At 37.7% G+C, this 22,340-nt stretch overlaps 1 protein-coding gene across 4 annotated transcripts in view; it reads left to right on the forward strand.

Annotated features, from left to right (window-relative positions):
• Positions 1-22,340, forward strand: part of PIK3CB (phosphatidylinositol-4,5-bisphosphate 3-kinase catalytic subunit beta) — a 198,022-nt gene that overhangs the window by 114,744 nt on the left and 60,938 nt on the right. The window lies entirely within an intron of this gene.

Below are 22,340 nucleotides of genomic sequence, written 5' to 3' on the forward strand. Positions count from 1 at the left end.
TGCTGGCATGAGGATATATTCAGGAGCACCTTGCCAAAGATTACCAGTGGCTTGCTTTTATAAATGGACATTAAAGAATCTTTGGGAAGCTGTCATTAAAATAAGGGATTTTTTTCACTTATATTCTTAGCTAGATTTTAATTCTTAATGAGTATGCTTATGAACAATTAGCCTTTGTTTTCTATATTAGTAGTAATTTAATTTTTCCCTTTAATTTAAATTTTCTTTATTAATTTTTTCCAATGGCAAAAGTATAACATGATTGTTGCAACAGGCCAAAAAAAGTACAAACATGATTTGAGAAGAAAGTTGCTGATCTCTCCTCACCATCTCTTTGTGATCATATGGGATTTAAGGTCAACAGGCCTTCAGTGACCTCCATGTTTATACAAATATATATACACATATGGTTTATACAAATATATATAAACCTATGGTTGTGTTTATTTTGTTGATTGGTCGGTTTCTTAAAAGGGATGATGTTATATATATTATTCTATAATTTGATTTCTTCACTTTATATCTTGAATGGTCCTCTGGATTATTAAATATTTAGTAGAGTTCCTCGGGAATTATGTATCTTTTTTTTTTGTTTACTTTTTATTTTATTTTACTTTTATCATGCACACACACTGTATTAATAATTTTTTTACAGGAGATAAATAAACTGACACCAAGCATTGTAAATGGATGACCACAACAAAAGCAACAATGATTGCAATTACCAAACATAAAACACACTATGTCATAATATTGACATTCAGCCCAGTAATCCTCCACTGTAACAGCACCTTTACTTTGCAGTGAAACTTGATTTGTATATTTTTGCCTCTGAGTCCTGGTGGGATTTTTTTTTTTTTATTCAAACAAAGTCACAAAAATTATAATCATCCTCATCAGTTCACTCAGTCCCATGGAATTATTTTTTTTTCATTTTGGTCTTTTGTTAGCACTTTTATGAATTCATCAGTTTTCCATTAGAGTTCTGAAAATGCTTATTCATTCAGTTGAGCAGTACAGTCAGTTACCAGAAACCTGTACTTGTCAGAGTCTTTTCCATGAATTCCTTGAAGATGAGACCCCTTTATAGGAACATTTTTGCGAAAGCATCAGAGTATACCCAGAACTGTCTGTAAATGACAAAAAACTTAAAAATGACCACGGTTAAAGATTTGATGAAAGTTCATAATAATGCAATTGACAAGGAAATTTAGTTATTTCTGAGATATACATTTTAAAGTAATAACTAGAATTATGACTTTTAACATTATACCAGAACATATAAGATTTTTAGAAATTTCATGTAATATCTGAAACATTTATATTAACATATTTCCATACAAATAAGCCAAAGAAAGTTTAATATTATTTGTTGTTTGTTTTATACTGCAGGTTCTTATTAGTCATCAGTTTTATACACATCAGTGTATACATGTCAATCCCAATCGTCCAATTCAGCACACCGCCATCCCCACCCCACCACGGTTTCCCCCCTTGGTGTCCATACGTTTGTCCTCTACATCTGTGTTTCAACTTCTGCCCTGCAAACTGGTTTCATCTGTACCATTTTTCTAGGTTCCACATACATGTGTTAATATACGATATTTGTTTTTCTCTTTCTGACTTACTTCACTCTGTATGACAGTCTCTAGATCCATCGATGTCTCAACAAATGACTCAATTTCGTTCCTTTTTACAGCTACGTAATATTCCATTGTATATATGTACCACAACTTCTTTATCCATTCGTCTGTCAATGGGCATTTAGGTTGCTTCCATGACCTGGCTATTTTAAGTACTGCTGCAGTGAACATTAGGGTGCATGTGTCTTTTTGAATTATGGTTTTCTCTGGGTATATGCCCAGTAGTGGGATTGCTGGATCATATGGTAATTCTAGTTTTAGTTTTTTAAGGAACCTCCATACTGTTCTCCATGGTGGCTGTATCAATTTACATTCCCACCAACAGTGTAAGAGGGTTCCCTTTTCTCCACACCCTCTCCAGCATTTGTTGTTTGTATATTTCCTGATGATGCCCATTCTAACTGGTGTGAGGTGATACCTCATTGTAGTTTCGATTTGCTTTCTCTAATAATTAGTGATGTTGAGTAGCTTTTCATGTGCTTCTTGGCCATCTGTATGTCTTCTTTGGAGAAATGTCTCTTTAGGTCTTCTGCCCATTTTTGGATTGGGTTGTTTGTTCTTTAATATTGAGCTGCATGAGCTTTTTATATATTTTGGAGAGTAATCCTTTGTCCATTGATTCTTTTGCAAATATTTTCTCCCATTCTGATGGTTGTCTCTTCATCTGTTCATGGTTTCTTTTGCTGTGCAAAAGCTTTTAAGTTTCATTAGGACCCATTTGTTTATTTTTGTTTTTATTTCCATTACTCTAGGAGGTGGATAAAAAAAGATCTTGCTGTGATTTATGTCAAAGAGTGTTCTTCCTTCGTTTTCCTCTAAGAGTTTTATAGCGTTCGGTCTTACATTTAGGTCTCGAATCCATTTTGAATTTATTTTTGTGTATGGTATTAGGGAGTGTTCTAATTTCATTCTTTTACATGTAGGTGTCCAGTTTTCCCAGCACCACTTATTGAAGAGACTGTCTTTTCTCCGTTGTATATCTTTGCCTCCTTTGTCATAGATTAGTTGACCATAGGTGCGTGGGTTTATCTCTGGGCTTTCTATGCTGTTCCATTGATCTATGGTTCTGTTTTTGTGCCAGTACCATACTGTCTTGATTACTGTAGCTTTGTAGTGTACTCTGAAGTCAGGGAGTCTGATTCCTCCAGCTCCGTTTTTTTCCCTCAAGATTGCTTTGGCTATTCGGGGTCTTTTGTGTCTCCATACAAATTTTAAGTTGATTTGTTCTAGTTCCGTAAAAAATACCACTGGTAGTTTGATAGGGATTGCATTGAATCTGTAGATTGCTTTGGGTAGTATAGTCATTTTCACAATATTGATTCTTCCAATCCAATAACATGGTATATCTCTCCATCTTTTGGTATCATCTTCTTCCATCAGTGTCTTATAGTTTTCTGCATATAGGTCTCTTGTTTCCCTAGGTAGGTTTATTCCTAGGTATTTTATTCTTTTTGTTGCAATGGTAAATGGGAGTGTTTCCATAATTTCTCCTTCAGATTTTTCATCATTAGTGTATAGGAATGCAAGAGATTTCTGTGCATTAATTTTGTATCCTGCAACTTTACCAAATTCATTGATTAGCTCTAGTAGTTTTCTGGTGGCATCTTTAGGATTCTCTACGTATAGTATCATGTCATCTGCAAAAAGTGACAGTTCTGCTTCTTCTTTTCCACTTTGTATTCCTTTCATTTCTTTTTCTTCTCTGATTGCCGTAGCTAGGACTTCCAAAACTATGTTGAATAATAGTGGTGAGAATGGACATCCTTGTCTCGTTCCTGATCTTAGAGGAAATGCTTTCAGTTTTTCACCATTGAGAATGATGTTTGTCATGGGTTTGTTGTATATGGCCTTTATTATGTTGAGGTAGGTTCCCTCTATGCCCACTCTCTGGAGAGTTTTTATCATATATGGGTGTTGAATTTTGTCAAAAGCTTTTTCTGCATCTTTTTCTGAGATGATCATATGGTTTTTATTCTTCAGTTTGTTAATATGGTGTATCACATTGATTGATTTGCGTATATTGAAGAATCCTTGCATCCCTGGGATAAATCCCACTTGATCGTGGTGTATGATCCTTTTAATGTGCTGTTGGATTCTGTTTGCTGGTATTTTGTTGAGGATTTTTGCATCTATATTCATCAGTGATATTGGTCTGTAAGTTTCTTTTTTTTGTAGTATCTTTGTGTGGTTTTGGTGTCAGGGTGATGGTGGCCTCATAGAATGAGTTTGGGAGTGTTCCTTCCTCTGCAGTTTTTTGGAAGAGATTGAGAAGGATGGGTCTTAGCCCTTCTCTAAATGTTTGATAGAATTCACCTGTGAAGCCATCTGGTCCTGGACTTTTGTTTGTTGGAAGATTTTTAATCACAGTTTCAATTTCATTACTTGTGATTGGTCTGTTCATATTTTCTATTTCTTCCTGGTTCAGTCTCGGAAGGTTATACCTTTCTAAGAATTTGTCCATTTCTTCCAGGTTGTCCGTTTTATTGGCATAGAGTTGCTTGAGTAGTCTCTTAGGATGCTTTGTATTTCTACAGTGTCTGTTGTAACTTCTCCTTTTTCATTTCTAATTTTATTGATTTGAGTCCTCTCCCTCTTTTTCTTGATGAATCTGGCTAATGGTTTATCAATTTTGTTTATCTTCTCAAAGAACCAGCTTTTAGTTTTATTGATCTTTGCTATTGTTTTCTTTGTTTCTATTTCATTTATTTCTGCTCTGATCTTTATGATTTCTTTCCTTCTGCTAACTTTGGGTTTTGTTTGTTCTTCTTTCTTTAGTTCCTTTAGGTGTAAGCTTAGATTGTTTATTTGAGATTTTTCTTATTTCTTGAGGTAGGCTTGTATAGCTATAAACTTCCCTCTTAGAACTGCTTTTGCTGCATCCCATAGGTTTTGGATTGTCGTGTTTTCATTGTCATTTGTCTCTAGGTATTTTTTGATGTCCTCTTTGATTTCTTCAGTAATCTCTTGGTTATTTAGTAACGTATTGTTTAGCTTCCATGTGTTGGTGTTTTTTACGTTTTTTTCCTTGTAACTCATTTCTAATCTCATAGCATTGTGGTCAGAAAAGATGCTTGATACGATTTCAGTTTTCTTAAATTTACTGAGGCTTGATTTGTGATCCAGGAGGTAATCTATCCTGGAGAATGTTCCGTGCATGCTTGAGAAGAAAGTGTAATCTGTGTTTGGATGGAATGTCCTATAAATATCAATTAAATCTATCTGGTCTATTGTGTCATTTAAAGCTTCTGTTTCCTTATTTATTTTCATTTTGGATGATCAGTCCATTGGTGTAAGTGAGCTGTTAAAGTCCCCCACTAATATTGTGTCACTGTTGATTTCCTCTTTTTTTTTTTAAGGTGTTGAGGGTAGGAGTTTTTTAATTAATTAATTTATTTTTGCTGTGTTGGGTCTTCGTTTCTGTGCGAGGGCCCTCTCCAGTTGTGGCAAGTGGGGGCTACTCTTCATCGCGGTGTGTGGACCTCTCACTATCGCGGTGTCTCTTGTTGCGGAGCACAGGCTCCAGACGTGCAGGCTCAGTAGTTGTGGCTCATGGGCCTAGTTGCTCCGCGGCATGTGGGATCCTCCCAGACCAGTGCTCGAACCCGTGTCCCCTGCATTAGCAGGTAGATTCTCAACCACTGCGTGACCAGGGAAGCCTCAATTTCCTCTTTTATACCTGTTAGCAGTTGCCTTATATATTGAGGTGCTCCTATGTTGGGTGCATATATATTTATAATTGTTATGTCTTCTTCTTGGATTGATCCCTTGATCATTATATAGGGTCCTTCTTTGTCTCTTATAACATTCTTTATTTTAAAGTCTATTTTATCTGATATGAGTATAGCTACTCCAGCTTTCTTTTGATTTCCATTTTCATGGAATATCTTTTTCCATCCCCTCACTTTCAGTCTGTATGTGTCCCTAGGTCTGAAGTGGGTCTCTTGTAGACAGCATATATATGGGTCTTGTTTTTGTGTCCATTCAGCAAGCCTGTGTCTTTTGGTTGGAGCATTTAATCCATTTACTTTTAAGGTAATTATTGATATGTATGTTCCTATGACCATTTTGTTAATCGTTTTGGGCTTGTTTTTGTAGATCCTTTTCTTCTTTTGTGTTTCCCACTTAGATAAGTTCCTTTAGCATTTGTTGTAGAGCTGGTTTGGTAGTGCTGAATTCTCTTAGCTTTTGCTTGTTTGTAAAGCTTTTGATTTCTCCATCGAATCTGAATGAGATCCTTGCTGGGTAGAGTAATCTTGGTTGTAGGTTCTTCCCTTTCATCACTTTAAGTATTTCATGCCACTCCCTTCTGGCTTGTAGAGTTTCTGCTGAGAAATCAGCTGTTAACCCTATGGGAGTTCCCTTGTATGTTATTTTTCATTTTTCCCTTGCTGCTTTCAATAATTTTTCTTTGTCTTTAATTTTTGCCAGTTTGATTACTGTGTGTCTCGGCGTGTTTGTCCTTGGGTTTATCCTGTATGGGACTCGCTGCGCTTCCTGGACTTCGGTGGCTATTTCCTTTTCCATGTTAGGGAAGTTTTCAACTATAATCTCTTCACATATTTTCTCTGGTCCTTTTTCTCTGTCTTCTCCTTCTGGGACCCCTATAATGTGAATATTGTTGTGTTTAATGTTGTCCCAGAGGTCTTGTAGGCTGTCGTCATTTCTTTTCATTATTTTATCTTTATTCTGTTCTGCAGCAGTGAATTGTACCATTCTGTCTTCCAGGTCACTTATCCGTTCTTCTGCCTCAGTTATTCTACTATTGATTCCTTCTAGTGTAGTTTTCATTTCAGTTATTGTATTGTTCATCTCTGTTTGTGTGTTCTTTAATTCTTCTAGGTCTTTGTTAAACATTTCTTGCATCTTCTTGATCTTTGCTCTTTGCCTCCATTGTTTTTCCGAGGCCCTGGATTATCTTCACTATCATTATTCTGAATTCTTTCTCTGGAAGGTTGCTTATCTCCACTTCATTTAGTTGTTTTTCTGGGGTTTTATCTTGTTCCTTCATCTGGCACATAGCCCTCTGCCTTTTCATCTTGTTTCTCTTTCTGTGAATGTGGTTTTTGTTACACAGGCTGTAGGACTGTAGTTCTTCTTGCTTCTGCTGTCTGCCCTCTGGTGGATGAGGCTATCTAAGAGGCTGGATGGGAGGGACTGGTGGTGGGTAGAGCTGACTGTTGCTCTGGTGGGAAGAGCTCAGTAAAACCTTAATCCACTAGACTGTTGATGGGTGGGGCTGGGTTCCCTCCCTGTTGAGTGTTTGGCCTGAGGCAACCCAACACTGGAGCCTACCTGGGCTCTTTGGAGGGGCTAATGACAGACTCTGGGAGGGCTCAGGCCAAGGAGTACTTCCCATAACTTCTGCTGTCAGTGTCCTTGTCCCCACGGTGAGCCACAGCAGCCCCCCCCCCCCCCCACCTCTGCAGGAGACCCTCCAACACTAGCAGGTAGGTCTGGTTCAGTCTCCCCTGGGGTCACTGCTCTTTCCCCTGGGTCCCGATGCGCACACTACTTTGTGTCTGCCCTCGAAGAGTGGAGTCTGTTGCCCCCAGTCCTGTCGAAGTCCTGCAGTCAGTTCCCACTAGGCTTCAAAGTCTGATTCTCTAGGAATTCCTCCTCCCGTTGCCAGACCCCCAGGTTGGGAAGCCTGACGTGGGGCTCAGAACCTTCACTCCAGTGGGTGGACTTCTGTGGTATAAGTGTTCTCCAGTCTGTGAGTCACCCACCCAGCAGTTATGGGATTTGATTTTACTGTGATTTCGCCCCTTGTACCGCCTCACTGTGGCTTTTCCTTTGTCTTTGGATGTGGGGTATGTTTTTTGGTGAGTTTCAGTGTCTTCCTGTCGATGATTGTCCAGCAGCTAGTTGTGATTCTGGTGTTCTCGCAACAGGGAGTGAGAGCAGGTCCTTCTACTCTGCCATCTTGGTTCCTTCCTCGGGTATTATATTTCTAAAGGCAGAAATCACATATAGGCAAATATACCCTCAAGTCATATGGAGTGTTTTTTTTTAACATATATGTATGATTTTGCTTAGTAGTTTGTATGTATATATGTATAATCTACATTCTAAAAATGGGAATTCCTACTTGTTCTTCCCATTTTTTATGTTATTGTATTTATTACTTATCTAATGCTTTTGTAGTTATTATTTCTCTACAGCCTTTTGTTGTTACTTAGTTTCTTCTTGAAGGAGACCAAAGAAGCATTCACTACATGCTTTATTTTTCTTGAGCATTATAATTTATTTTTGTCATTGACAGATAATTTTGAGTGACATTTTATTTACATAGGTTTTAACAACTTCCATCAGCTGTTTCAAACTGGATTGATTTTAGTGTTTGTGATCATATATTTATAGGAATAATGGCTTATTTTTAAGTACCCTCCCCCCCACTCCATCTAATTGTCTAGTTCCCCTCCTCCACCTTTTTCTCTTTCCAGTGGGGTTACATAGTTGAATTTAAGTAAATTAATGCAGTTATGGCATGACTTTCTTGCAGGTACACCTCATTCTTTTTAATTGCTACACAGGTTAGGAGTTACATTACAATGTGGAAGAGAAATCTGGGGGGAAAAAAGGCGAGGGGTAGATGTGGAGCAGGGAACTTTCTTTCTTTCCAAACTTTTTCCTTTTCTTAATGTACTGGCTAGGACTTTCAGTATGATGTTGAATAGAACTGCTGACAGTAGATGTATTAGTCAGGATTCTCCAAAGGGGGGGAAAATAATAGGGTGTGTGTGTGCATGCATGTTTATGTTCATACACACACACAGAGATTTATTTAAGGAATTGGCTCACATAATTAGTTAGCAAACTGGAAATCCAGAAGAGCCGGTAGTTTAGTTCCAGTCTGAGTCTGAAGGCCTGAGAACCAGGAGGCACCTATCATGAAGTTCCTGTTGAAGTTCTGTATGCTCAAGACCCAGGAAGAGCTGATATTAGATAGTCAGGAAAAAGTTCTTTCTTACTCTAAGTAGGACCAGTGTTTTTGTTCTATTTATTTCTTCCACTGATTGGATTACCACCATCTACTCTAAGGAGGGTAATCTGCTTTAGTCAGTCTACCAGTTAAATGTTAATCTTATGGAGGGGGGACACTCTCACAGAAACACCCAGAATATCTGGATGCCCCAAGGCCCAGTCAATGGGGCAAATGAAATTAACCATCACAGTAGACATTTTTTGTTGTTGTTGTTCTTAAAGAAAAGCATTGTCTTTCAACTTTAAGTATAATATTACCTGTAGGTTTTTCGTACATGCCCTTTATTCAAGAAATTCTCCTCTGTTTCTACTTAGCCAAGAGATTTTATCCTGAAAGGGATAGAAAAAGTTGCACTTTGTCCACTGCTTTTTCTGTATTTATTGAGGTGATTGTGTAGTTTTTATATTTTGATCAGTTAATTTGATTGATTTTCAAAAGTTAAGACCAACCTTGCATTTCTGAAATATGCACCACACATTGAAGATGTAGTAGCCCTTTTATATATTGCTGGATTTGATTTATTAATATTTTGTTATGAAGTTTTATGTCTGTGTTCATGGGGAATATTGGTCTGCACTTTTCTTTTTGTGTAATGTCTTCCTCTGGTTTTGGAATCAGGAAAATGTTGACCTTATAAATTGAGTTGAGAAACCTTCCCCTCCTCAATTTTCTAAACAAGTTTATGTAGGATTGGTATCATTTCTTCCTTAAATATTTGGTAGGATTTACTCCTAGCCACCTGAGCCTGGGGTTTTTTTTAATGGGAAGGTTTTTAATTAGAAATTTTAATTTCTTTAATAGATATATAGATAGTCATATTTTCTGTTTCTTTTGTGTCAGCTTTGATAATGTTTGTCTTTTGAAGAATTTGTTTTAAATTGATAAACTTACTGGCATTAAGTTCATAATAACCCCTCAAATTAGTTTTATGTTGCTGTGTAACATTACCACAAACCTAGCAGCTTAAAACAACACCTATCTATTAGCTCATATATCTGTTGTTCAGAAGTCTGGGCATGGTGTGGCTGGGTTTTCTGCTTATGGTCTTACAGGGTTGAAATCCAGGTGTTAGTTGGGCTACATTCCTTCCTGAAGCTCTAGGGAAGAATCTGCTTCCAGGATGATTCAAGTTATTGGCCACATTCGGTCTTCTGCAGTTGTAGGCCTGAGGTTCTCCTTTGCTTGATGGCTTTTGGCTAGGGATTGCTCTCAGTTAGTAGAAGCACCTTTCAGGTCCTAGCTGTGTGGCTCTCTCTATTTTCAACTCTAGAAACAGAGAATTTCTTAAGCATTAAATCCTTTTCTTGCTTTGAATCTCTTGCTAGAAGATCCTGGTCCCTTTTAAGGGCTCACCTGTGGGTCAGGCCCATGAAGGATAATCTCCCTTCCTTTATTTTGTTTTGTTTTGGACATGGAGCTCAGCATGTGGGAACTTAGTTCCCAGACCAGGGATCAAACCGGTGCTCCCTGCAGTGGAAGCATAGAGTCTTAACCACTAGACCGCCAGGGAAATCCCTCCCTTCCTTAAAGTAACCTATGTTATGTAGTAAAACGTAATCACGGTAGTGAAATCCATTGTAATTGCAGTCGCAGAGATCTTACTGGGCACATGATTCTCTGGAGTCTGTAATGAAATCCGAGGTGTTCAGTGAAGATTCACTAGTCTGCCCGGCTGGCATTTGAATGTCTTTCACTATTAAAGTGCTTAGAATTCTGTAGTATACAGCTTCCTGGTTGATTTTTCCCTGCCTCGTGGCATTTCCCTTTTCAGGTCTGCATCTTAATATTCAGCAGAAGCCTTAAATCAGTGCTGCTCAAAATCTAGAAGATGGTATTAGTGCAGACAGAGAGAAGTCAGAAAGCCGTCTAATTATAGCCCTAGTTGGAATGGGTTCTTCTAACTCTCAGAGAGAGTGGGGATCTCCCCATTTTCTCCCTCTTTTTTTTGTTTTCTGTTCTTTTCTCTGTTCGTATTTGCCCTAGTCTCCCAAGAAGTCCTGTGGCAGCAGTAGCAGAGCAGCAGTGGCAGAAGCAACAGCATTGGGGATAGGCCTAAAATGCAGAGTTGAACCTTCCTCTTTGACTAGAGGAGTTGTAGCCCTAAGAGAATGGGACATATCCTGATTGGCCTCCCCCCTTTCCCTTTCTGTCCTTCTCTTTTTGGTGTAGTTGTAGGAAATGTGGGTGAATAAAGCCTCAGTTTTCTGGCTAGGTGACAAGGAGAGGCGAGCCCCAGGCAACCAAAAAATACTTGGATGATTTCAGAGTGGGACGAGCTCAGGAAACTTCTAGGTTTATTCCTGAGCTGTACATACATGGATCAGAGTCATAACTGCCTGTATACTTTGAGAACTGAACTGTGGCCTAAACCACCACCCAGTTCTCAGACTGGTCACTGTATGGTGCACATGCAGGACAGACCAAGATAGCCCTGCAAAGGATTTGAAAACTGAATTGGTGTTGAAACCACAACTTACAGAAGGTTTGTTGGAACTTGCAGCCTGAACCTAACCATTGTCTCCTAAAACAAACATCAACATTCTCTGTAGAATATAAACAAAACTGAGAGTCTTATAATAGTCAAAATGTGTGGGATATATTTCAAAATTAATTGGCATAGAAAGAACCAGGAAAATCTCAAATTGTATGGACCATGAGAATCAACAGATATCAGTGCTGAGATGACATAGATGTTGGAATTATTCACAAAGCTGTTAAAGTAGTTATTATAAAAATGCTCTAACAACTAAGGGCAGAACACAAACAATGAAAAGGAATGGAAAAATAGAAAGTCTCAGCCAAGATATACAGTTGTCCATCAATATCTGCAGGGGTTTGGTTCGAGGACCCCCACAGGACACCAAAAGCCACAGAAGTTCAAGTAAGTTCCGTATATAAAATGGCATAGTATTCTTATACAACCTATACACATCCTGTACTTTATTATTATTATTTTTAAGATTAACTTATTTTATTTTTGGCTGCATTGGGTCTTCGTTGCTGCACGTGGGCTTTCTCTAGTTGCGGCGAGCAGGGGCTGCTCTTCGTTGCAGTGTGTGTACTTCTCATTGGCTGGCTTCTCTTGTTGCGGAGCTCGGGCTGTAGGTGTGCAAGCTTCAGTACTTGTGGCTCATGGGCTCTAGAGCGCAGGCTCAATAGTTGTGGCACAGGCTCAGTTGCTCCGTGGCTTGTGGGATCCTCCCAGGCTAGGACTTGGACCCATGTCCCCTGCATTGGCAGGCGGATTCCCAACCACTGAGCCACCAGGGAAGTCCCACATCCTGTACTTTAAATCATCTGTAGATTACTTATAATACTCAATACAATGTAAATGCTACGTAAATAGTTACTGGAGTGCAGCAAATCAGTTTTTCTTTTTATCACTTTCTGGAAGTTTTTTTCCGAAAATTTTTGATCAGTGGTTGGTTTAATCGGTGGTTGCAGAACCTGTGGATCCTACTCACGGCCAGGCCATAATGATTATTACTGTTTTGCAATTTGAAATGTATTCTGCTTGTTCTTCTGAATATGAAGACTTATCAAATGAATTTTAGATTCTTCTCCAAAGGAGATTTCTTCCTTGCTCTTACCACCTTTTCCAACAGCATTCAGCTGTTCGTGGAGCTGAGATGGAGAAGGGGACACCTGTGTCTGTTTAACAGGTAGCTCATAACTGAGGCTAGAGAATATTCTCTTAAACTCATGGAGAGCCAGCAGATTCTTGCCTTAGTGAGGTCATTGCTGTGCCACATGCCCTGCCGCCTCTCTTCATGCAGAGAACGTGGAAACAGGGGCTGTGTAATCCCTCTCCTCCCCATGTTCTCCATCTGATCCTTCTACCCCTGTCAGGGGAAGAAGGGGGCCTGGCATCTCAGGCAGATTGTTGAATCCCCATCCTGTCCCCTCTCCATCCCACCCTGCCTTGATAGTAGGTTAGCTCATACCACGAGTAACTGTCTATATTAGACACCCCCAGCCAGTTTCCTGCTGCCTTTCTTTGCTGCCATGTTCTTTTTTACAAGAAGAAAAGAAACAATTCTTGCTATTTTTTTTCATAATTTACTATTTATGATGTATTTAAGTGTTTTATTCAGGACAGAGTTCTGTAAGGGGTGGGAGGGAATATTTGAGGGAGGGTGGGTCTTAGGGAAGGGAATGGGGGAATCAACATTTTTATGAAGTGTCACTATTTGCCTCTACTTTGTATTGTTCAGAAATGGCAAATACAATATAAAAGTGATAAATACCTGGTTTTAATGTATTAAACTTTCATCAGTTAGTTAAAAAAAAAGAACCTGTGGATAAGAAGGGCCAGCTAATTAAAAAACTCTTGGGGGAAAAAAAACCCCTCAATGGACTCAATAATGGAAGTAGTGTGAAAGGAAAGAGTAGTGAACTTGAAGATTAATCAATAAAATTTTCTAGTTTGAACGGAGAGAAAAATGGTTGGAGGAGAAAAAACATCACAGTCTCAGATACCTGTATGACAATATCAGAAGGTCTAACATGTGTGTAACCTGCATCTCAAAAGGAAAAGGGAAGGAATGAAGCTGAGAAAAACTAAACTAAAGAAATCATCACTGGGAGCTTTCCAAAGTTGGCAAAAGACATAAATATAACATGTTTAAGAAGCCCAGCGAACCCTAAGCATGATAAACCCAGAGAATTCCAAGCTCAGATATATTCCGTATCAAAAATCATAACTTGAGGGCTTCCCTGGTGGCGCAGTGGTTGAGAGTCTGCCTGCCGATGCAGGGGACACGGGTTCATGCCCCGGTCTGGGAAGATTCCACATGCCGCGGAGCGGCTGGGCCCGTGAGCCATGGCCACTGAGCCTGCGTGTCCGGAGCCTGTGCTCCGCAACGGGAGAGGCCACAACAGTGAGAGGCCCGCGTACCGAAAAAAAAAAAAAAAAAAAAAAAAAAATCATAACTTGACTCTTCCTAGTTAAAAATCAAAACACCTCATAAGCCTAGTTACATGGCTCTCACCACTCCTAACCTGTTAAAATAGATATAACCTCAGGAAAGAAAAAACTACCTTAATCTTTTTATCTTCTTATTTCAGTACCTAGAATACTCAATAAATATTTGTGCAATGAATGAATAAATTTTAATGTAACTGTCTCTAACATCTTTATATCCTTAGTTAAAGGTAGCACAGGACTCCTCCCACTAAGCCAGAACAAACCTGCCTTTTTATTGTGATATACTTCATGAAACCCTGGGAATTTCAGCCTATTCATGTTACTGATCTTTTTTGGGGTGTCTGATTCAGAAGGGTAAATGTAGTGGATTTTGGCCATATCGTTGAACAAGAAGGAAACTAGGTGTTGATGTTGGGAAAAAGTTTCATATCTTGGTCAACACAACATTTTTAATTGGTGAGTTCAGGAATGCGGTCTCTGCAGGCTTGGCACACCCTTGCTGTAGCACAGTGGAACGTCCTTTACATAACAAAGCCTGCCTTCTCTCCATCTCCAAGTATTCTGGGACTTGTGAAAAAGTGTCTTTGGAAGCTTACTGAAGTTGGACAATGAAACATGTGACTGTAATTAAATTAAACATGATGGTCCTTTAAAAGTCTCAACTTTTCAGAGCCTGAAGGTGATTCAGACAAAGCATCAGAAAATGTGACAATTTTGACAAAATTTCCCATGATATAAATTTAGAGAATGGTTTTTCTTACTGCTTTTTCTGAAAACAAAACCCTTTTTTAATGTCTTCTACTAGGGGAAATTCTAAGCTCAGAAAACACAGATTTTTTCACTTTATTCTAAATGTAGATAATTGTTTCTTCTCTTGTTTGTTTTTAACCATGTATGAATTTCAATCATTTTAGTGAATTACCAGGAGATTTCTCAATCAGACATAGTCCTAATGACTTGGTCTTAAATATATCACACTTTGACTATTAAAGAATGATTGATATTTCAACAGTTTTCTTCAGAATGTGCAGGATCATTTTTATTGTTACCACACCCAAGTTAGAATCATTCTTTATTGTTATTCTTTTCCACACCACACCCTTGGCTGTTGCTGTTTACAGCTAGTATATGACTTTCCTAGGTCTTTATACTTGAGTTCTTTTTTGAGCTTTGTATCCAACTGACCCATAATTTTACTGTGTTCCATATATCTGAATTTTGCCAGAAGTTGGTTGATAGAACTATAACCAGCATTTTTTGTTTTGGTTTTTTAAGTATTAACATTTATTGTACTTATAATGTAGTGGGCTCATTTGTTTTTATTTTTCAAAAACTGTCAAAAACCAAGAGACGCAAACGTTTTTAAGCTCAGCAATTTAAGTAGCTTATTTTTATCACAAAAACATGGAAAAATATTTATTTTTAAACTTGTGATTTTTCTGAATAAACTATTCTGTATACAAAAGGTGATAAATTCATAAGTCTTTAATGTCACTGAGAGTAAGAATTGAATATCATTTTTATTCTGAAATGCCTGTCTTCCATCCTATCATACAAAAGTTTTATGTATGTTTTGTTTTATTTATGATTTATCTAATCTCATTTCACAAATGGTTTGAGGTAAGCTTGCTTGCGTGTCCCCCCCGCCCACCCATGCACATCCAGTCTTTCATATATACACAAAAATATACAAAGTGTGACTTTTAAAAAACTAATCGAGGATATTTAATAGTTGAAAAAGCCAAGAGCAAGATTTGCAGTAGGTAGTTATATAATAAGATCCTGTATAACTGCTTGATGTGGACTACCGATTTCACTCTCTGCTGGCAATATAGATAGTAGCCAAAGCAAAGGAAGCATGATCAGTTATAATATTTAGAATCTCTTGAGATAAAAATAATTTAGTTATTCATATAGTTGTAGTTCATCCTTATGTTGGAAATGGAGAGATGTTTAGCAGTTCCTTATGAAGGAGACACAGTGGGTGATAAAGTGTGCACCAGACATCACCAACATCATTATAGTGGGTAAAATAATGTTTCACATATCTGTCTCTTATAATATCTTTCACTGGGTAGACTTCAAATATAATATTGACAGTGCAATTCAGAAAAAAATCATTCTGTATGATACCAAAGTCATTCTGTGTAATTCAGTCTAAGTACTATACTCAACCATGTGAGTATTTAGTTGAATGGTAATATTTGGACTTTCCGAAGAAATAAATATATTGCATTACTTTCTGGAAGTTCCGTATATGTATTTTTACTCAAAAATAAGTTTTGGATAAAGATTAGGCAGCAGAGACTTTGTTGTGGCCATTTAAGCTCAAATATATATATATATATATATATATATATCTATCTATATATCTATATATCTGATATTGATTTTTTTTAATATATATATATATATATATATATATATAAAAGATCAAAGCCTAGAGTAGAATTAAGGTAGTCTTATAGATATGAAGTTCCTACGTGTGGTTTATGTATGAATAGATGACAACCCTATCCCGTCAGCCATACACCTTTACATGGAGATCTGTGGAGTTTCAGGTGTCTATGAAGTAACCTGTATTTTTCAGGAAGAAAATACACTTTAAGCCTTCTACTTCATGTAACATACACCCTATCCTCAATCTGCCCCACCCACCTGACTTCAGAATTAGTAACAATGATCTATCTGTAGTTGGTAAGTATTGGATTCTGATTTTTATAGTCGGTACATAATTTGGTCTTCCTCATTTATTTGTTTTCCTTATAAATAATAGTTGTTTAGTATTTTATTGCCCTAATGTTGCATAACTTCTAAATAGAGTAGCTTGACAGATAGGACATATCCTTCAGAACATGTCACCTTCAAGTAATAGACAACCTGACAAACAAGTAGCTTAAATAGGGCTTTCAGAGGAGAGTAAATCTGTGGAAGTTCTCAGCAGTGAAGGAAAGGTAAGAAATAGTTCTTGTAGTGATGAAAGAATAATTTTACATTTGGCTTTGGTCGGTCATGGTGCTGGTCTGCCCAATAATATTTGGCATGGAGGAGAGGCAGGTAATCAGTTTTATCCAGGACATGGGCCTCAGATGATTATGGCAAAGGAGAGACAGGCACTGCTAGAGGGTTTTGGTGAGGGTGAAGGCAAACAAAGCTAATGGAGAAATGGGGAGGTGTTGATTATTGAAATGGAGGCCTTAGTGAGGGCAGGGAAGTGTTCCTTTGGGAGTGTTGGAGTGAGTTGGAAGGTGAGATAGTTGGAGAGTAAGATGTAGGAATTACTGATTTGGAGGTGCTAGGGTGTGGTAAAGTCAAATTCAGGGTGTGATCGTGGATTGTGTGGCTGAAGGGAGTGAGAGAAAGTACTGTGGAGATTTTGATGGCAAGGTCCTCAGAGGTCAGATGGATTGTTTGCTTCAGGCATGTGGACCCTGCCTCAGTACCTCTTATTGGTTTACCTCTCGCTCATATTCTTCAGATCTTGGAAAACAATAACTAATATCTTCTTTGTAAGAAAATTGAAAAAACTGTACTGCCTTTGCTTATGGTTCTCAAGACTTTGCTTCCAGCCCAGATATCTGTTCAGTTCCAGTCTCTATTTTCACATGGTACATATACATTTTTAAAGCCAACTTATGTTTAATTTCCCCATCTCATTCTCTTCCCCCTGAGACTGCCGTTCCTCTTATATTTGGTAAGGTAGCTAGAGTTGCCCTTCCCCCTTACCTACCATCTATAATCAATTGATCACATAGTGTTGATCCTACTTCATTAATATTCTTTACTATCTATTTCTTCCTCTTTGCCTTCCAGACCTTTTCATAGTCCAGGCCTTTACTCTCTCTCCCTGAATTACAACAACCACCTCACTGCTCTCCTTGCCTCTATTTTCACACCTTTCCTTATACCCAAGCATCTCTACCCACTGAAGACAAAGTAGACCTTTAACTGTTTAAGTTGTATTCTGCTTAGTGGTCTTAAGTGGCATGGACTTTGCTGCTAGCCTCTCTAGCTCAGGCACCTGCCATGGTCCTCATGTGTATCTAGCTGTACTAGGTTGTTTTTTGGTTCTTCAGGCATGCCAGGGGAGTTTGTCTTTGCACAGACAGTAGGTTTCTCTGTTTTTTTTTTTTCTCTGTCTGTTGAACTCCTTTTGATATAATGTTTGGTACAACAGTGGTGGAACCTTTTTTAACCTCCTGATAAATTAAGACCTCCCATCCATTGCCTGTCTTCCTGAGGTATATTAGAAAGGAAAAGAAAACTTAGAAATCCAGGTTTGGTGCTCTCTCTTCTTCCTACCTTTCATATAATTTTACTAACACTAAATGCCATTTATTGAGCATTTCATAATGGGACCATTTCTTAATTGCTTAGGAGAAAGTATTGTTTTATAGTTCTTACAGGCAACTAAAATTTTCTTTACAGAATAGAGTAATTATGAAAATGAGAAATCGTGTTTCAGTATGCTTTTGCTTATTCCTATTCTGTCTTGGCTGTTAAAAATACTAGTCTTGTCAGGTTCTCATAGTTTAGATACTTAGAGGATAGCATAAAGATAGACACAAAGGTTTCCTAAAAGTACTGTTATGTAAATCATTCTTTGTAATTATCCTTATTGTGTTTTTCACAAACTAAAAATGAAAGCCCCCAGACTACTTTGCCTAATTTCAGGATACACAGGGAAATATCATTTAAGGTAGTATAGAGCCATGGACTTAAACGAAGGTCGGTTAAGGCTACGACTACTAAATCTTGAAACTAGTGGTTTAAAAACAAAGAGAGAAACCTGAATGGTTGTTTTAAAAAAGTAATACCAAGAAAAATCATTTCCATTTTCATTCATACCTTCATTAAATTTAATGAGTTTTGGATTGATCGTGTGCATTTGGTGTTATGTTGGTGTTTAGGATCTGAAATTTAGAGCATCTGTCTATTTTATGTGATACTTTCTAGAATATTAATCTTAAAATATTTTAAGGATAAAATTATAAATTCCATATATAAGTGATATCATATTTGTCTTCCTCTTTCTGGCATACTTCACTTAGTATGATAATCTCTAGGTCTGTCCATGTTGCAAATGACATTATTTGATTCTTCTTTATGGCTGAGTAATATTCCATTGTGTATGTATGTACCACATCTTCATTATCCGTTCATTTGTCCATGGACATTTAGGTTGTCCAAAATACAAATGAACTTATTTACACAACAGAAAGAGTCTTACAGGCATAGGAAACAAGCTTATGGTTGCCATAGGGGAAAGGGGGTGTAAATTAGGAGGCTGGGATTAACACATACTACTGTATATAAAATAGATAAACGACAAGGACTGTATAGCACAGGGAACTGTACTCAATATTTTGTAATAACCTATAAGGGAAAAGAATCTGAAAAAGAATTTTATATATTATAATATACATATTCAGTTATATATAATATATATATATAACTGAATCACTATGTTGTACGCCTGAAACTAACACAACATTGTAAATCAACTATATTTCAATTTAAAAAAAGATACTGTATGTATGTCAATGCTACTCTCACTTTGCCCCAGCTTCCCCCTCCCCACCTGTGTCCTCAAGTCCATTCTCTACATCTACGTCTTTATTCCTGCCTTGCCACTAGGTTCATCAGTACCATTTTTAAAAAAAATAAATTTATTTATTTTTAGTTTTGGCTACGTTGGGTCTTTGTTGCTGCACGCAGCCTTTTCTCTAGTTGCGCTGAGCGGGGGCTACTCTTCATTGCAGTGCAGTGCGTGGGCCTCTGACTGCAGTGGCTTCACTTGTTGCGGAGCACGGCCTCTAGGCACAGGCTCAGTAGTTGTGGTGCACAGGCTTAGTAGCTTCGCGGCATGTGGGATCTTCCCGGACCAGGGCTTGAACCTGTGTCCCCTGCATTGGCAGGCGGATTCTTAACCACTGAGCCACCAGGGGATCCCCCATTTTTTTTTTTTTTTTTTTAGATTCCATATATATGTGTTAGCATATGATATTTGTTTTTCTTTCTGACTTACTTCACTCTGTATGACAGACGCTAGGTCCATCCACCTCACTACAAATAACTCAATTTCGTTTCTTTTTATGGCTGAGTAATATTCCATTGTATATATGTGCCACATCTTCTTTATCTGTTCATCTGTCAGTGGACATTTAGGTTGGTTCCATGTCCTGGCTATTGTAAATAGTGCTGCAATACACTACCAAATGTAAAATAGATAGCTAGTGGGAAGCAGCAGCATAGCACAGGGAGATCAGCTCGGTGCTTTGCGATGACCTAGAGAGGGTGGGAGGGAGGGGATATGAGGATATATGTATGCATATGGTTGATTCACTTTGTTGTGCAACAGAAACTAACACAATATTTTGAAGCAATTATACTCCAGTAAAGATCTATTAAAAAAAAATCCTGTGCCATGCATTCAGTCACCAACAAAAAAGAAAGATAAAATTATGAAATATAATCCAAGATCACTTAAGAGAATGACACATAACGCCAATATTCTTGGTATCCTACTATAAACTACTTTTATTTGTATTCGTCTCTGCACACTGTCAAAATGTGAATATGCTTTTAATGAGTATATATAGTATTTATTATTACTTTTTCATTTAAGATTATATCATAAATAATTTCCTCCTTGTATACAGTGTAGACTTCATGATGGATTGAATGTAGGAGACATAGAGTGTCTAAGCTGTTGATGCTATTCTCATTAAGATTAGTTAGGTTCTAGGGAAGTTTTTTGGTTTTTTTTGTTTGTTTGTTTGAGTTTGATATGAGAGAGACTTACATAGGTTCATTGCCTCCTGGGGAGGAAGATTATTTTTCAATGTAGAGGAGCAAAGGAGAAAGGTCTAAGTACTTGGGAAGTTGGAGCAAGATGGAACCAGGGACCTTGAGCAGAAGGAATACCCCTTTTCCTGTGAAGTTGAGGGGAATCAGCTGTGTATTTAGATAAAAATTCCTGGTGGCCTGAGAGTTTGGTGAAAGTTTTTTTAGTAGTCCTTTGTAACTCCTATACTTTAATCTTTAGTGTTACAATGATCTACCTGTATTTGGAGTAAATAATCAATTTTCTTCTTCTTCTTCTTCTTGTTTTAATATTTATTTATTTATTTGGCTGCACCAGGTCTTAGTTGTGGCACACGGGAATCTTCCTTGTGGCACGTGGGATCTTTTTAGTGTCTGCAGCCAGGATCTTTTAGTTGTGGCTTGCGGGTTCTTAGTTGCGGCATGCAGAATTTAATTCCCTGACCAGGGATCGAACCCGGGCCGCCTGCATTGGGAGCTCGGAGTCTTAACCCCTGGACCAGCAGGGAAATCCTACAGTTTTCTTCCTTTAGTTTAAAAATGTTTTTAAAGGAAAATTCAAACATACACAAAAATAGAATAGTATAATCGACTTCTATGAACCCAGCTTCAATGATTATTCTGATAGCTTTTAAAATATTTTTCTTTTTAATTTGCTTTTCTGTGATTTTAAAATATTTAACCATTAATCCATCTCTTTATTTTGCAGGAGTTAGATAAATGAGTACTATTTATTAAAGTAAGGTGTCCTTTCCTTGTCACATTATGAAGAGTGTAGTCTACTAACCTATAGTTTTATTTATGCCAGTAGAGCATCATTTTAATTATTTTATAGGTTTAAAACTCATACTTGTAATATATTATAAATATTTTTAATAATTAAAAAAATTAAAGGTATTATCAACATTTAAAATTTTATGTTACTATAGAATATGTTTTACTATCTAGACATTTTTTGGTATCTACCTTTTCAAAATTAGGACAGTAACTCTTAACAAGTCAAAATTCTTATTGATAAGGTTTTTTAAAAAAATAAATTTATTTTATTTATCTTTGGCTGCGTTGGGTCTTTGTTGCTGCATGCGGGCTTTCTCTAGTTGTGGCAAGTGGGGGCTACTATTCGTTGCGGTGTGCAGGCTTCTCATTGCAGTGGCTTCTTTCGTTGCGGAGCATGGACTCTAGGCGCGTGGGCTTCAGTAGTTGTGGCACAAGGGCTCAGTAGTTGTGGCTCGTGGGCTCTAGAGCGCAGGCTCAGTAGTTGTGGTGCATGGGCTTAGTTGCTCCACAGCATGTGGGATCTTCCCGGACCAGGGCTCGAACCCGTGCCCCCTGCATTGGCAGGCGGATTCTTAACCATTGCGCCACCAGGGAAGTCTGATAAGCTTTTTTTAAACTAAAGAAAGACAAACCTAAATAATTCCACATATGTGTTTATTTCATCCATAAATATTTATTGAGTACTACTGTGTGCTGATGTCACATCTTTAATTAATTGATTTTAAAAAGTTTGATCTTAAAGTATTTCATTTTGTTTTTTGTTTTTTTTTTCCTTTGGCCGTGATTTGCAGCTTGCGGGATCTTATTTCCCCGACCAGGGATCGAACCCATGCTCCCTGCAGTGGAAGCATGGAATTCTAACCATTGGACCATCAGGGGATTCCCAGTCTCTGTGTTTTAGTACTGTTTTTAGTTCTACTTTTACCACTCAGTTTAAAATCGGAGATAATGATGTCATGTTGTTTTAAAAAAACTATATAAATGACTGAAAAAAAATTTCTGGGACATTTTACCTGTGTCCTGCATCACTCTGGACCTGAGTCTTTAGGAGAAAAACGAAAGACCGTAGTGTGTAGGATAATCATAAATATGGTTAGATAACTTTAAGTTGACTTTTATACTGACCAATTCATAAATTATTTGGAAGTAGAAGGAGACCTTGGAGACATTTTATCCACCCCTT

The sequence above is a fragment of the Kogia breviceps genome, chromosome 5 (assembly GCF_026419965.1).
Source record: "Kogia breviceps isolate mKogBre1 chromosome 5, mKogBre1 haplotype 1, whole genome shotgun sequence".
Lineage (NCBI taxonomy): Eukaryota > Metazoa > Chordata > Mammalia > Artiodactyla > Physeteridae > Kogia > Kogia breviceps.